Source organism: Rhamphochromis sp. 'chilingali' (assembly GCF_963969265.1).
Source record: "Rhamphochromis sp. 'chilingali' genome assembly, chromosome: 8".
Classification (NCBI taxonomy): domain Eukaryota; kingdom Metazoa; phylum Chordata; class Actinopteri; order Cichliformes; family Cichlidae; genus Rhamphochromis; species Rhamphochromis sp. 'chilingali'.
The window spans coordinates 2,855,029-2,870,024 of NC_137935.1; positions in this window are offsets into that span (position 1 = coordinate 2,855,029).

Genomic DNA, 14,996 nt, shown 5'->3' on the forward strand with positions numbered 1-14,996 from the left:
CAAAACCCAGAACAAGGGTGAACTAAACTAAAACCTATGCTTGGAAAGAACTAAACTAACAATGAAAACAATGATGCGAGACATGACGTGAAAACCGAACAAGAACATGCAAAACATGAGCGTGAGCCTCAGCAGTGGTAAGAAAAACTCTGTGACCAGACTTGACACAAAGACCACAGACGACCCAACACAGAACAGAGGGAGACAGAGTAGTTACATACACAGGGGGAAACATAGCGGGCACACATGAATCTGACACCGCGGGGCAAGCAAACCTAAACACACTGAACATGGAAACACGAGACTTTCAAAATAAAACAGGAAACGTAGAAAGACATGAACTGGGACACAAAAGAGGGACACAGAGGATAGAGACACCAGGGGGATCTACACAGACACGGCGATATCACATGATAAGCAGAAAAAGACTCACAAACATGGAGACATTGATGAAAGATAAGCGAGAATAACCCTCTACTAAACTCTAAGTAATAACACAAGAACATTGCATTAATGCAATCTAACATAAGTACAAAATAAACTACACACAGCCCCTGACAGTAGAAGTGTCCACTGCTGTTTTCTTTCCTTTCTTTAACGTCGACTCTTCAACCAATCAGCGATAAATCTACACCTAGCATCATCGCAGTTAGGCTCTTAACAGTCGGCTTTTTGAAGGAATTCGGGCAGTTGTTTCTACGTCAGCTGAATTCCCATCATCGATTTTTTTGCATAGACAGACATTCATACAAATTCCAAATTACGTGTTTTGTTTGGGTTTTTTGTGAAATTTTCCTTGTTTATTTTTATGTTTTATTTCCAAATGGTGTTATTTTTCAGATAATCCAATGAACCAACAGAACTCCTCCTCTTCTTCACCTTTTATTCTTGGAGGCTTGTTCAAAGACCTCCGCTAACTAACGAAAAAACAAGCCTGTCCAAAAACCTCCATATTTGAGGACCAGTTTTTGTTTTGTTTTTTTGTCATGTATTGACTTTCCGTTTCAAACCTCCCCTGAATCTGTGATTTGTTCTTGTAGTATTGTTTTCACTGGTCATGTTAATCAAACTGAAGAGTCACAGCTGCTGAGAGTCCACCTCTTCACTCCTACTCTCACCTTTTGTCTTTTCACTCCTCTTCTTCGCCTTTCATTAACAGCCCACTCTGCCTCTCTGCATCTCAATTTAAATTTGATTTCAGCTGAATACCTTCAAGTGTTTCAGGGAATCTCAATACACACAGCACACTGCTTTAACAAATGAATATCCCCAGTTTTCATGTTTTTCATGAGTGCAATGTTTTGGGAACAAAAACATTAAATACTTATTCCGCAATTTCATTTAAAGGAGCTGCAAGCATTCAGTGAGCTCCCAGGCTTGTGTGTGTGTGTAGGTGGGTGGGTGTGAGTGATGTGTAGCATGTATAATTAGATACAGTGAGCAATAGCATTGGGCCTATATAGTATGTAGAGAATGAAACAAGTGCTGTAGGTTCCCATTCATATTCATAACCCCTGCTAAACAATATGGATGCACTCAGCTTCTCTCTGTAGCAGCAGATTTAAAATGAGAATTTTTAAATTGTTTTGGTGAGCAGTAATGAATTTCTGTGTCGCAGTTTTTATAAAGAATGGAGATTCCCTGGTTTCAATAATTGCATTCGGTGGTGAGTCTGAGTCGCTGGCAGTGTCACTGCAGAGACGATCAGCTGAGTTTCAGAGGAAACCAAGACATGTAGCTCGCCCAATGCTGAAGTATTGTCTCTGCTCATTTCCTTTTCTTCTGTCTGTATGCGTGAGAATCAATCAGTGGTTCTGTTCAAATTGTCCACTCATGTCCTCACACACTCACTGATCCACACTACAGAGCTATGGTTACACTACCTGGGGAACAAGTGCAGACAGCTGTTCATACACTCCTGACACTACTTGCATGTAATGCTGCCACACAATTATGCACCGGATACTCCTAATTATCACCTAACTGTTATTTTTTCACAAGTACATGCCATAATTGACTTATATCTCTCCACATCTTTAAAAATAAACATTTGTAACACATTTCAATTGCAACCCCAGGAGTAGCGCTGGCACAGTGTGCATCCAAATGTTGCTTCAACGCTTTTGTTTTGATAAAAATGAGGACGTAAAATATTCCTATTTAGCATACTCTGGTTAAAATGTAATGGCTCAGAAAATTACATTTCAGTAAAGACAAACTAAATAATGACAGCTTTGACAATAAAAACTGTGCTGAGTCTTAATGTCAAGTCCTGCATTTAATAAAACACGGAATATATTTGACTTTAATGCCTTCAGGAACCGTAAATCTACACGTTTTAACATCGTTAGCGCATACACATAATAAAATGTAAGTCATAAATAAAATTGTCATTGTCATTTAAAGGTCGCTTTTAGCTGCACCCAAACACCAAACTGGGTTCTTTCACGATGCACTGCCAGGCAGGAGGATACACATGAACTCAGCAGCAGCTTGATTGCTGGAACTCACGGGAACATAAATTCCAAAAATACAGAAACTCAGGCGTGACAGGAGCCAGGAATGTACGATCTAGAAACTTCAGGTAAGCAGGAACACCGTCAGAACAGCAGCTACAACGTGACAAGAAACACAAACCGGGTAATTATGGAGATGGAAGCACCTGGGAACACAGCTGGAACTAAAAAAAATAAATATAACAAACAAGCTAATAAAATAAAACAGGAAGTGACTAATGCTGAGACCAGGACTAAGACACATTAATTCTTTGGTGCCAAATTCATCCAAATTCAGTCCCATTACTTCTTTTGCGTACAAGATGTTAATGATTCCATGAACTCTCAGTCTTGCTGATGTGCACTGTTCTCAAACTGTCAGCATTCTGGGTGGCTGCTCGGGATGTAGTACTCACCTTCTCCACCAGGGTGGCATCTGGACACCTGTGCCTCCCTGGATCCTCACCCTACTTCTCCGTCTCCTCCTGCACAGACCTCCCTGGACCCCAGCCCGCCTTCCCTGGAAACACGTTGGATGAGCAAGAGTGTGAGTGAGGCCCGCTGTGGGCATCTGGACTGAGTGTGTGTGTTTTTCACGAGCGAATTGAAGAGGAGTGTGGGGCTGTTTCCCCAGAATCCCAGGACCCCCTTTCTCCCTCTCACTGTACATATGTTAATATTCCACCCTAGTCATCATGACAGAAACCTAAAAAACCACAAAAGTATCTTGTAATTGAAACTAGCCCATCACTCGGATCATTTCTAAGCATTCCTTTCAATAAATGTAATAATATGTTAATAAAATATGAAGATTTCTTTAACATGTCTTTCACAGTAAGTGCCAATACAAAACCTGCAGGAAGGGGAAATCTTCACAAGCTAAAAGCATGCAAGCTAGGACTCCCAGTCCTTTATCACATCTGTCCATCTGGCACCGTCGGGTTGGAGATCTGACTTGTATATTTGAGCCTGGTATTTGCACGTTGCCTCCGTATTTAAAGCCGGTGTTTACCTCCTTCATGATGATAATGATGATGATGAGAGTTATGAAGTCTCCTGCAGGTGGGGAGAGATGTCCCAGGCTATCTTTGGAAAGCTCTTTTGCATTTAAGGACACAGTCTTGGCTCTGCTGTTCACTTTTTATTTTCTGTGGAATATATTTAGACTGTGGGGACCAAATGGTTCTGCAACACTGCAACTGCAACACTCTCAAAGATAAAACAGAGACACAGGAGTGTGTCGTGTTTATATAGCGTAATGTTGACACAGATCGAATCTCCTGAAAATGATTATTCTAGGTAAATATCTGGAAGCCTATTTGGTAGTCTGCTGACTTAGACTCTGGGGAACGCTGTCAATATTCTGGAGCCTCGAGTGTAACCAGAAAAGCAGTATATAACATATGCAATATAAAGCTAATAAAATGCTAAGCCTTGGTCATGTGATGGCTTTAAGAGTCAGTTTTACATAGAGTTTGATCACAGCTTGACTTCAATGAGAAACCAGAAAACTTAAAATTTCAACCAGTTATTTGAAGCTTTTTGTTGTTTCTGGCTTGAACTGGCTTCTGTTTTGCAATGATTCACATCTCTGTATGTCAAAGTGTCCATTTGAGCTGGATGCACAGGAAGGTGTTGCCTTTAAGTACTGATTCGTTTCATTTTATTATTTTTTTTGCCTGTCCCATTTGGTTCTTTAGCCGTCAGAATTGTTGTCTGAAGACCAACAAGGATACCCAATGGATTTACTTTGCCAAATGGATCATCACAGCCTTGCCGTATTGGTCCATTTGATCAACCTTTGTTGTTATTATTTATTTTATTTTATTTTCAGTTGTTACAGACAGGACAGACATGACTGAGGGATAGGAAAGGGAGAAAGAAAGATGAAGGAAAAGAAAAACAGAAGGGAAGAGGGACAGTGAGAAAGGGCACTTAAAAAGAGAAAGAAGAGAAAAAAAATCTCCTGGATCACCTGTTGAGAGAACAGAGCAACATACTAATGGTCTGCTAGAGGATGTAGAGAGCCATAGCCCTGTCCCCCAGGGCATGAAGCAGGCATGGAGGAGATCCAGGCTCCAGACATCCAGAGGCCCCAGAGTGAGAGAGCCCAAAGTTTTGGCACCAAAGAGAAACTAGCAAAGTGAAACCTCAGGAGCACAGAAATCATGCCATTGCAGAAGTGACAAAAACTACATTTCCCGTAGGTGGCACTGTTCTATTTGCCAAACTCTCCACTGTCAAAATAGCTTTGGCCTGTATGGCCACTTTGCCACTTTATAATAACTCAGACTAAGTGTTTTTGGGGCTTTTTTTGTGATTCCTCCACCTGGATAATTTAGTTTGATAGCCAGGTAAGAGATCAGCATCCGTGATCCGCTTCTTTGAGTCATTAAACTAAATCTCTTCCCCGTGCGTACTGATGGTTTCTTTCTAAGCTTTTTTAAGTATCATCTGACTAATGCTATGTGGTACAGACCATCTAAAACGTTCGTTCTTCACTTTAGAAATTTGATCCATCCAGACCTCCCTCACCTCCTCTAGCTTATCCATTCTATTCAATCTGAACAAGCCCCTAAAAACAGTCAGTGATCACTGTCGGCCTCTTTTGGTTTTATTACCACTGTTCATTTTAAAGCTCAGTTTTTAAACCTTTACGATGTAACTACAGCCCAGCCCATGCACCAGTATATTAATGACTAACCTCGTATTGTGGATGGATTATCTCAGTTGTTCTCCTGACTGAAGTTTGGTCAGCTTATCCTGCCATGCAATTGCATTTGTCCCTAACCATCAGGAACCCTCACGTTAACTTTTATCGAGTGGAAAAAAGTTAGCGTTCATCCTCCAGCTTCGCTGTGTTTATGTTATGCTAACATAGCTGTGTAGCTAGCCAACACATAGCACATCATTATATAGCAGCTAGCCCAACTTCGGTAACCCTACAAACGTCACTGCTGTTTAGTTTTCTGTCTTCACTTTCTATATCAGAAGTGGTAGCAGAGCTGTACTTTTTAATTTTTCAGAAATCTCTCAGTCAGAACATGCTATATCATGTTTAGATGGAAGCTAGCGAGCTAACTCTCTGCTAACTTCTAACTCTGTTAAACTTCATAAATTTAGCTTCTCATGGATGGCTGGATGTTAAACTTAATTGTTACACCTGGTAGAGCACACTCATCATTTTATTAAAGATGAAAGAATTTAGACAGTTTGTAACTCTGCAGTGTTTGTTTGACTTTTGGGACCTGAAGCTGAATTTGGACTGGGAAACGGCTAATGACTCAGACTTAAAGACCGGATACCTTTTTATCCATAAAAGATCACATATATTTCTGGGTCCAATAACCCAGCATGGCAGCTGTCAAAATGGCAGCTTGGAAGCTTCAGAATCAAATTTCTGAAACCAACTGCTGATCTTACGTAGACTACATCCATCTTTTATACTATCTTTGGGATTTGGCAGTGGATTGGGATTTGGATCAGTTCACAACATTCCAAAATTCCACACTGAACAGTAGGGAAAAGATCCTTAAAGCCAGTGATTGTGCACCGAGAAAGGACACCACAATAACAAGCATCCATTTGTGACAAGCGGGAAGTGACAGGCGTCTCATTATTGCTGTAACCCAGTACATTTTGTGCACTGGCTTTGACTGGCAGTATTTGATGCCCTGGGATTCAGAATGGACTGGATTTTTATCATGAATTTGATCTAGCAGGCAACTATACCTTCTACTAATTTTGTGAATGAATACCTCGAATTACATCGTTGGAGATATTGGTTCATTTTACAGCGTTGGAATGAGAGGAGCTTACTGTGAGAGCCACACAACCTGAAGAGAGAAACTCTTTTGTGTGTCAGTCGTGTATTGAGTGTGGAAACATGTCAAGACCTGGACACAGCTTAATGCTTCAAAGAGTAATGCTTAATGCTTTTAAAATTCGATCATCTGCCAGGAGAGCTGACAGTATTAAAGGTGCATAACAAACCTGAAAAAATGGTTCAGGTGTTAAGACTGAAAACGTAAAATAATCACACATTGGAGACCTTTTCTCTCATATGAGGCTAAAGGTTTTAAACTTTTCTTATTTTTTGTTTTTCAGGGAAAAATGAGTTGAAATTTGAAGATTTTTTCCCTCCATGAACAGCATGTTCCCACTGAGACCCCGCTGCAGTTTGACATTTAATGACAGCACTACAGCCTGCATGGATGGCCAGCAGAGTTTGTTCTTTTGGTTAAGCTCTTTTCCTATCTGTACTCCTGCGGTCCATTCAAATGTATTTTCAAGGACTAAAAAGCACAGTGACTGAGTAAATGAACTCAGAGCAGTACTTTAATTGCAGCATTCCTTTTTAGACACCTTTTGTCTTTTTTATTCCACTCGGCAGGTCTAGAAAATACATGTTAAAGAGTAAAAACCTACGATATGTCATAGTTAGCAAGAAGAAGTTTAGATGATACATAATTTATTGTTTAAAATACTATAACAAACAAACACAGATAAATTTCAACCCTTTTATTATTCCTAACTCATTTCTCACAGCATACGCTTTGTATGAAAGCCATTATGCCTTGGAGGGTACTCTATGTTTTGATTGTAATGCTAATGATTTCCAGCTGTTGCTCCTATTTTTTTCTTACTGTGATTATGGGTTCGACTGTATTCATTATCATCATAAAACTATCCTTACTGTGCATGTTCATTTATCTGCAAACACTTAAAAGATGGAGGGATATTTTGTCTTTCAAGATGTGAGCCGATGAATTAGGAGTGATGCGTACCGACCTCGTGCTCCTTATTTTCTACTCACCACTGAATGACATTTATACTTGGCTGGCAAAGAAGCTCTCGCTCCTCTCGCCTTCTGTTTGTAAGTGAAGCACTCGGCTCTTGAAGAGGTGGCTCGTTTCATCTATTCCCACTGAAACATTTTCTTGAACTCTATGAGTTGTATGACAATGAGGCACCGGCACTTTGTTAGTCACAGAAGGTGTCGTCATAAAACAGAGCTCCTGTCACACCTGAGAAAGGCTCCAACTGCATCTGTGTAGAAAATGTGGGTATGAAGTAGCTTGGCTAACCAGTGGTTATTTGATTCATTTCCTTATGAACTGTCAAACTTGTGATAGTTATGTTTTGTAAAAAAAAAAAAAAAAAAAAAAAAAACATGGTTTGGTTTAAAAAAATCTCTATTCATCAAATTGTTCATGCATGTAGAAAATTCTGTTTATGGAGTGCCTGCAGTGCCTGTCGCTGGCAAAGGGTTAAGGGGACAAAGGGTTAAATGTTACGCCTGTGGGTGTAAACTTCATTTGCATCTTATATGAAAAAGCAGCGTGGTACTCCCTAACAAATTAAGTGAGCAGTATTATATGATGTTTATTTACAAGGCTCTACTGCAAAGATGCATGCGTAACTTTATTGTTCAATTAAATTGTAGAACAGTGCTTACAATGTCAGGACACAGGACACTTTAATGTTAGCTGTACCTCTTGTTCTGGCAAAGAGCAGAGTACATCCTGCTGTCAATGACCTGGCACCCCCGAATATTTTTAGCCAATCATATTGTTCCTGGATTTGAAATTTCTTTTAATTTTGTCGCTAATTTTATGTTTGAAGCTCACTTTGAGTGCTTTGAAAGGCATCGAAAATAAATGAATGTAATGTCTTATTATTGTTATATTATTATTATAGAGGGGCAAACACTAACACTTACATTTATATCTATAATCAATTTAAAATTAAGCTAGCATGTATGTCTCTGGAATGTGAAAGCAACCTGGAAACTGCACAGACACAGGGAGTCCAGGCAGATTTGAAGACCCGGCAGCAAAAATTATAGCAACCGCAACAGATTATAAGTAAAGACACAAATGCAACTGCATCCAGTACAGGCATGTGAACACAAACATCCAAATCCCTTAACCTCCCCCATCATCAAAAGTTCTGCCTATTTTTGTTCCTAATTCTTTTCTGACTCTGAGCACAAGCCTTTGCAAACAAAAACCAGCCAATGGGAACGTCTGTGGACACACAGAGACTGCCACTTAGCAGCATCATACAGAGAGCAATGATGCACAGCCATAAATAAAATGTAAATCATAACAGTAGCTGGTATCCAACTCATTTTGACCCACTAAAGGTAAAAGTGTTCCCTTACCTAGAGCAAGAAAAATGATTTATTCCTAAAAAATAGAGACTTAATTTAAACTTCAGCTTGACCACAAGGCTTTCAAAGTTTTAATGATTTTAAAAGACAAATTCTGATCTATAATCTATAATTCCTAAAGATTTAACCCTTTTCAATTTCAGAACCTTTAGCTGTTTTGATAATCACAGAAGTAATATAGAGAAAAAAGTGCTGGTCCTAATGTGAAGCCCTGGGGAACTCCTTTGGATAATGGGGAGGGAGGTCTGGGCTTCTCTGCTTAGTCAAGTCAAGTCAAGTCATCTTTATTTATATAGCACATTTAAAAGACATCAAGTGTCGGCCAAAGTGCTGAACAGAGGGATAATGTAATAAAAGAATTAAAATAGAAAGAAAACATAAAAAAAAATAAAAATGTTCTTCTGCTTAGGCAAGAACATGGATGGATGGATGGATGGATGGATGGATGGATGGATGGTTTGGCCTTGTGGATCTGACATCTCATTCAATAGAAACATTGTGATTTGAAGACTTTCTTCATCCCTTTCCTTGAGGAGATGGAGCCTGAGGATAAACCAAGGACTCTTTTGGCCTTATATCTGCCCAGTTACAAATTTCCAGATTTTACTTAAAGCCTTAGGTAGATACTTTGTCCCTGAATAACATTCAAGCCTCCCCGTTTGCTGAGACAGGTCTACAGTGGTGATAAAATTGCCCTTGAAACGTTGACATTTGAAGGCAAGAAATGCAAATTCTTTACTAGCACATACTGACAGCTGGATATTAGCATGAAATAGTTTTTTGTTAACAATTGGCAACATCACAGCTTTTTCGGGGTATTATTAGCATTGTTAGCTGCAGCAAAGAGTCCCCAACCATGACATTGGCATCACCGTGTTTCACAGATGAGTATTCAGGATTTTCCTCCTCAACATATGTGTGTGTCACAAAAACAAAAGGTTGTACTTGTACTAGATTCCAACCTTCTTCATCAAGCTCCAGATGTGTTCTGTCTGGGAAGCAGCTGTGCATGCACTCAGCTGTTGCACACTGTCATTATGATGGTGGACTCATTTAACATGAACGTTACACAATGTGGGAGAGGACTTTAGTTGCTTAGGACATGAGTTTGCCTGCGATTTCCACACACACTCCTTGTTCTTAGAGTGCTCTTTGTTGGTCAAAGATCTTTCCAAGCGGAGCGTGACAATACTCTCGAATTTCCTCCACTTGTGCACTGCGACTGGTCCAAACTCCTCAGGGATTGTTTTAAGATAAGATAAGATAAGATAGAACTTTATTAATCCCTCGGGTGGGTTCCTCTGGGAAATTCGATTTCCAAAAAAAGCACAGCAACGACCGAAGTTACAGTTACAGAATTGTTATATATATATATATATATATATATATATATATATATATATATACACACACACACACACACACAGAGAGGAGTTAAACAGCTTGATGGCGTGTGGGACAAAGGAGTTTTTAAGTCTGTTAGTTCTTGTCTTTGGGAGAAGCAACCTGTCACTGAACAGACTCTTCTGGTTGTTTATGGCCGTGTGCAGAGGATGCCCAGCATTGTTCATAATGTCCATCAGTTTCTTTAATGTCCTTTTCTCTGCCACTGTCACCAGAGTGTCCAGCTTCATGCCGACCACAGAGCTAGCCTTCCTGATCAGTTTCTCCAGCCTGGATGAGTCCCTCTTTGCTGTGCTGCTCCCCCAGCACACCACAGCATAGAAAAGTACTCCAGCAACCACCGACTGGTAAAACATCCTCAGGAGCTTCCTGCAGATGTTAAAAGACCTCAGCCTCCTGAGGAAGTACAGTCGGCTTTGGGCTTTTTTATACAGGTGCTCTGTGTTGCATGACCAGTCCAGTTTATTGTCCACCCACAGCCTGAGGTACTTGTACTTGTTGACCACCTCCACCTCCTCCCCCTCTATCTGAACCGGCAGTGGACCTTCTCTGGACCTCCCGAAGTCCACAACCAGTTCCTTAGTCTTTGAGGTGTTGAGTTGGAGGTGGTTTGTGTGACTCCATGCGACAAAGTTCCTCACCAGGCTCCTGTACTCCTCTTCCTGATCATCCCAGATACACCCCATGATGGCCGTGTCATCTGCAAACTTCTGAATATGGCATAATTCAGAGTTGTAGCAGAAGTCAGAGGTGTACAGGGTGAAGAGAAGATGAACATCACCAACACTTTTCTTTTGAGGTCCCAAGAAATCTCATTTGTTCACATCATGATTCCTCAAACTCCTTTTGTGAAGGTTGGACTTTGGTACCCACACACATCTCAGTGTAATATTAGGGTCTGTTTCCTCTGTGATAAAGTAGAATATTTCCATTTAATTTCTTTTAATAATTTCTCTTAGAGTTGTGTAAAATATTAATTCTGAATTAGCTCATAAATTTAGAATATCCAACATTTTTCTGCAGCTATATTTAAATTGCAAATAGCTGGTGTGAACACATAGAAAACCTGATCTCTTTATGGGCAGAGGAGTTAGTGGGGCGCCTGAATGTTTTACAGCAGGGGTCTGTGGTTGGCTGGTTGGACTGTGGCAGCTCTGAGGTGTGAATGTGTGGAGCTGTATGAATACAAAGCAGGGGACTGCTGTGAGAGAGCATGCATGCGCAGTCAGAGCTCCACAGATAAATAATGAAAATGCAAAGAGCTGGGATTGTAGCTCCATGCATTTTGGTGGTGCGTACCAGCTGCTGTAGCAGAATGACCACAGTGAAAATGTGGGTTTGGAGTCTGGGGAGAGAACGCATGATTTACTGCAGTCAGCGTTTTAACTGCCGCAGCTCTTCTCACACTCACAAACAGAACAGCACACACACCTAAGAAGCAAAACTCACACTTAAGCAGAAACACACAGCAACATGCGTCTCTGTCACACACAAACACTCAGTGTTTGAGACTTATGAGGACTTTCGTCAAAACCCTAAAACCTGCTTTAACTTAAATGCTCACTACAGCTCTCTCTAACAGAGAGTCTCCACTGCTGCCAGAGAAGGGCAGGTAAGTAGGTGTGTACTTATTTTTATCTTGTCTGACTTCATTTTTTTCCCAAAGCACATTAACAGAATATAAATTCTTTAAATTAAATGAATTCTGCTGCTTTTTGTTGGACACACAGCATTCTTGCCATGCAGCATGTAGTCGTCTCCCCACCCACCAAACCAAAGTGGCACCCCATTTTCTTATTCTAGAGTAGCTTTGCCTGACTCACAATTCAAACACATCTGCTTGTTTCTGTCACTAACAAGCTGGATTATTTTTGCTTTGTTCTGATTGGCTGTTTATTATAAACAGAAGGTTTGAGGTGCTGGTGGGTGGGGCTTCTGTGGTCACAGCCAAATCAGAGTAGCTGTGAAGTCCATATAAGGATATCTGATGTCACTAAGTATATAGAAATCAATGAGTAGAAAAAATTAAAAAAAAAAAGATGCCTGAAACTGACTTTTTAGAGCATTCTGAAACCTGAGCTTTTGGCTTTATTGGACTTATGATAAGCATATTTTTGGGTGATTTTACTACTTTTAATTCAACATCCACACATTTCAGCAACATATATTAAACACCTATGATCAAAGGCTTTGTGGCAAAAGGTTTGGCTTTCATGCACTTTGTGGTGACTAACAATCAAAATGATTTCATAAACGTGTCCCTGTGCAAACCACCGCTGTATAACAGAAAATAAGGAAAGACTGAAAAGTGTGAGCACACACTCTCTCCCATACACACACAAACACACACACACACACACACACACACACACACACACACACACACACACACACACACACACACACACGGCCCCCGAGTCTTCAAGTCTGACAAGTTTCACTTAGAAACTAAGTGAGCGTTCATTCACACAGAAACGTGTCATTTCACTTTCCAACCATCTCCTTATTATTAAAACTTGGACACTCGCCCCGAGAGACACCAGAGGTGTGAACCAGCAGGAATAACTAGATGGCTCGATGGATGGAGGAGGACAGCACGGAAACATAGGGGGTAGGGTTCAGCTGACATAAAACCTTTTTTAAAACCACCACCCAGAATCTCAATGAAATGATTTTTCAGGTTTCCTTCATCAGGTGTTTTGGTTGCAGGAGAGATTCATGGGTCACGAGGACTGGCAGCCAGTCGGTCCTGAGCAGCACAGCTGGTCTATTGCTAGTTTTGTTCACTGCGTGCTCCATTATGCTGGCCATAGGCCCCTTTTAGGAGATTAATGATTTCAATTCTAAGAGCCATTAAATGTAAATGTGAGACTAAAGAGCTGAGACTATTAGTAGGTTTAGGGAATTTGCTCTAAGTACTGTGAAAGCTTAACTTTGATGACATTTTGATGGCCAAACATACCAAATGACTAATTTATCTCGCGGTGAATGTCTGAACCCATTTTTATGACCATCTGTTAAGTATCTGTTGAGACTTCACACTTCACTAGTAATGAAAGGTTTAGACCGGTTGGGGTCTCAGCCTACTAACATGCTCCATCATCTGACACGTTCATCCAATAACTGCTGTCTGGACTGAAGTGTTGAATCTTGATATCATGCTGTTAAAAAGTTATGATGTCATATAGCCTTGTTTTGGATTGTAAAAATGCTTTTTATTGGGTTTTACAAAAATAGCGTCATTTTCACTTCATGCAGCTTGCTGTCAATGAAAATATAAATCCAAATCAGCAGTTTTCAGTAGACATGGATGCAGTTCTTCGACAAACCAGCAAGCTGGGTGTTCAAAGCAGCTGAAATAGCAGGACTCAGGGTTCAGACTGTCTGCTGCAGGACTACTTGTTCTTCTTGTGACTCAAGATCATTGGCAAAGTTTCCTGCTGATTCTGCCAGTCATAGTTCTATGTGACGGATAAGACATGGAGTACCAAAAATACCAAATCGCTTCTAAAATAAGAGCATGGACCAGTTAGTAGATCCTGATTAGATCCGAGAGGCTGACAGCTGTTATAAGGTCCTAGTAGCTCTGTATTGAGAAACCTGGCAATATAGAGCTTTATAAGTTAATACTAGAAATTTAAAGTGCATTCTGGAAGTCAGTGAAGGGAAGCAAAAATAGAGGTGATATATGCACAGCTGCTACTCCTTGTTAGCAGCTTAGATTGTAGTCACGCTAAGGAGGAATGACGAATGGAAAAAGAGAGTTACGATAATCAGCACGGTGCTCTAACGGTTCCAAATTATTAAATAACAGTAAAGGTTTAACAGTGCAGTGTTGCAGTGTTTCTTACATGAAAGAAACAAGACTGGATGAGCTCAAAGACATTCAGAATTCAGATGACGATCAAAGATAATAAAAAAGGGTCCAGAAGAGGCTGACGTACTGACCGACATCGCTGTAGGAGGTGTTAGGACCAAACACAAGAACTTCAGTTTCACCAGGATTGAGATGGAGAACATTTGGAGACAGACAGCTTTCAATCACAGTGAAGCATTTGCTGAGGTTGTCAGGGAGAAGAATTTTGAACACTTTACATGACTGGGGTCCTGGTTGTTGTTGGGTTTTTCCTGAGGGGAAGAGGACAATTGTGAAATATTAATTTCAAGATTGCCCATAAATAATCCTCATTATTATTATTTTCCTGCTCTTATGACTTTATTATATTCATTTACTGTCATAACTTGATCTACATCGTACCTCTATAAGAAAAGTGTGCATTAAGGGTAGTTCACAAAACTGTCATGCTACCACACACATTTACACCAACACATAAATCTGCAGTGCCTGCAGTCCAAAAATTGAATTAAACACAGACAGTCAGTCCTTTTTCAATCACTGCACATATCATATCCTACGGCCCCCGAGAGAAAGAGAGAATGAGAAAGACTCGTGAAAAATAAAGGGAGGACGACGCAGATAATGAGAAACTCTGAGAGAAATGGAGAGACAGAAAGAATTAGAGACGAGGAGGGAGGAGAGGCCAGATTAGCGAAGTATATCTCCAGACCAACATAATTACCCATCATCCGCCTCTGTAATACTTCTCTTATCATCAGGCTCTTCAGAGAGAAAAGGTACAGAAACTCCAGAAACGGATTCGTGCTCTTTATTTCTCTCCTGTCCACCGCCTGGCTCTTATTGTGGCAGGTCAGACTAATGAAAGAAAAGGAGTGTACCATTTAAGATGTAAAAGAAAAGGAGAGACAAAGCAAGATATGACAGGATAAGGGAAGAGAAGATGAGGGGAGATGAAATTACAAGATGAAGGTTGGAATTTGACAAGAGATAACTTTCCTGAAAGGTAGATTTGTATGTCCTCAGAAAAACAAAGCTGCATCATTAACAAACACAGCAAACTATC